Genomic DNA, 3,308 nt, shown 5'->3' on the forward strand with positions numbered 1-3,308 from the left:
CCTGCAGAGGGAAAAGAAGAGAAACCCTTATTGGAAAACTGTGTCTTGTCAGGCAGCAAAAATCATTCATTACAAGAAAAACTCTAATGCCAGAAATACGAACAATGTTTCTATTTCCCTGTACACCAAAGAAAAAAACCGAGTTGCATATTTTCAGGTTTTTACTTATTTCTCTAGTTATAGAGCCGACTCCATGTCCTGCTTCCTTTTCAGATACATCTGTGAAGCTGGTGCTGAAAACCCTTGGTTTTGACTTGAAACTGCAGTGGGTTTGCCTCTCCTGCATAAGGAGCCAACCTAACAGCTTTGAAAGCAGAAGTCACCGCCCCAAAACCCAGTACCTTTAAATAAATGAGTAACCGTGACTGAAAGAAGGAAGAATCACGTTTTTTGTTGTGTTCGTGGTTTTGAGTATTCTAGGATTACTGCCAACACACATGACGAAGATTGAATATCCAAGCTTAAATGAGTAAAAAGTGCGTGCACAAATGTGCGAACAGGCCTCAGCTAACCCCAGCCGGCCCCTCCGATCAAAGCCGCATGCGTCCAAACCCCTGCACGCTCCCCCAGCCCCGGCTCCTAATCTTCCTTGTAGCAGGGAATTTGACAGACAATTATGAACTAGTTCAAAGAGAAAAAAGTAAGGGGATTTTCTGCAATTAGATCCATCGTTACTGTCTTTCAACGCAAACGAATGTTCTCTTGATCTCCAGAGCTAAGTAGCCAAGTTACCTTTTCTGCGGTACTCATTACTGGGTATAACCGTTACCGTATTTATTTAGAGAAAAGACACAACAGCCAGTTCCAGGCTGTTCCGACTCTCTTCATGAGTAAGTCTCTTGTTCTTGCCACCAACCTCTAAAACTTCTACATCCTTGTGAGACGGGGAAGCAGAAACAAAGGCAATTACATAAGCAGGGGGTGTATCACTGCATTAGGGTGCATTACAACATTATAATTCGCAGCGTTGCTTTTTGCTCCACTATTTACATATCTTCCCACTTTGTTTGCTTTTCTGAGCACCGCTGCACACAGAACACAAGTTTTTATGGATCTGCCTACAGTGAAAGTCAAGTATTTTCTCCTGGGACTGCATGTAATCTAGACCTCAGCGATGTCTAAATCTGTATGTGTTTAAAGTTAAGAGGTCCATTAAACGTTCAGACCAGCAAGCCAGAATTAAAAACAAGATAATTCACAATTAGCAACAGTCTCAAGTGTCCTACAGGAGATCTCTTCTCAGAAGGTGTGAGACTTGCCACCAAAGGTCTCCAAAAAGCTGATTTTCACTACTGTTCCTGAGATCTCATCAACAGACACGCATTTCCAATCACACTTTGCCAACTTACAAGCCGTTAAGCCAAGCTGCTGAAAGGAGCTTTCTCCCAGACCTAGTTCTGCATTGGTTCAGGATTTGGCCGTTTCTAAACTTCAATGATGCTTACGCAAAATTTTAATTCTCTTTAATAATACATTTAGGAGTCTTTAGCCAACAAGACTCATTCTAGAAGCTCAGTTGCATATTTTAAAGGAAATAAGGGTTATTATAGGTAATAAAACACCACAAAAACTGCATTTCCTAATTTCCCACCTGGGTTATAGTAGAAAAAAAAAAAAATCAATTCCTTCCCTCTACTATCAACTACTAGAAAGGCTGGCGAGCAGAACAAGTGGCAGTTCTGTACTGTAAGTGGATGGGAATCAAGAGGTCTAAAAGGGATTTTGCTCTTCTTGATTACATTTTGGTGGCAAAAGAGACTGTTATGATTGCATTTTGTCATCTCTACTACCATTTGACAGCCATAAAAATCTGATGAGAAATGTTCTGAGACAAACTGGCCAAAATAAACAGCTTATAATAGGGGACAAGCAAGAAAATAATCCAACTCATGTGCAGACAATCTGTGTTTTCAAAAGCCACAGAAAACAGTGCTGACCAGGAGGCTTAAACACAGAGCAACATTTATTAGCTCGCTGTTGAAAAACTAGAAGAGACACAGCTTTAAAATATAAGCTGGATTAAGTAACCACAGAACAATTAAAACTTAAGTCTTATATCATTAAGTTATGTCTACCCTTCTTATCCTAACACAGCCATAATTCTGGCCAAAGAAATGCTCAACCTGCTATAAACTTCAGTTTGTAAATCTGTCTAAAGCCAGGATTTACAAGAGTGGCTGCTAAGACTGTGGGCGCAACCACCTTGTGCAAATGCAATCTTTAATTTTTGCGTTGTGCCACACTAGCTGGAAAACGCGGGAGCATGATCGTTGGGAATTTCCTGCAATACAACAAAGAAGCCAAAACAAAATCTCGACAAATGCTGATCTGAACTAACTCTCTTAACTAGGTAAGCCTCAAAATAAGTAGGCATCCTAAAAACTTTCTCATGTTTCCAAATTCAAATTGCCAGCACTCTTTTTGGAACAACACATACTGTTGTTTTCCCCTAGATACAAAGAGCCTCCCAGATTCTCATTTTTCTGGGTTGTATTTGTCCAAAAAGGCTTTGCAGAGCTTATATTGCAATGCTATCGTCACATGATGGTGTTTTACTACGAAATACTCATTATGCTTGCTTATACTAATACAGGTAATGCTCACTTCCCAGTTATGCTTTTGAAGCACAGCAATATTAGTTTTAAGAATAACATGAAGAACGATATTTAAAGGAAGCCTACCGCACCATTCATGTTAGGTAGCTGATCTTCTGTTGTTCCCCACTTCCTCAATGTTCGTATCGATAAAAGTCACTCGCCTTATCCTGCATACAACTCTGCACGACTAGTCCTACCATCACTGCTACGAGGCTACAGCGCAGCAGCACTTCCACATAAACTGGTTTATGCCTATTCACACATACCGCCCATCTGAAACACGTTTCATATAGCTATCCCCATGCCTCACCATTTTTTGTATTTACAGCGCAGAATCTTAAATACAGTAAATGAAAATATTTCTGTATAATTGCACTTCTGATCTCTATTAGAATCTGCCCTTTCTGAAGGCCTTTAAGAGATGACAAAAAGCTCCCAAAGTCCAACCCAACTCACAAACAACAGACTCCTACCAAGACTACCTCTTTCGGTCTTTTAGGGGGACCTAAGCAGGCTGCTCAAATTGAGGGTGCTCATGGGCTTGTTCAGCTATCAGGAAAAACTCTCAGTAGAGAAATATTATCTAGTACTACGGTTTTCCAAGAGAAGTACAAAGAATCTTGTTTCTCTGAGTACAGGTAGAACAAGAGATAATTCCCCCACCCCCCACGGTTTCAAGTCCTTCTCAGTCAACTTTTAACCTAAAAAGCA

This window comes from Phaethon lepturus, unplaced genomic scaffold, assembly GCF_000687285.1.
Source record: "Phaethon lepturus isolate BGI_N335 unplaced genomic scaffold, ASM68728v1 scaffold40564, whole genome shotgun sequence".
Taxonomy (NCBI): domain Eukaryota; kingdom Metazoa; phylum Chordata; class Aves; order Phaethontiformes; family Phaethontidae; genus Phaethon; species Phaethon lepturus.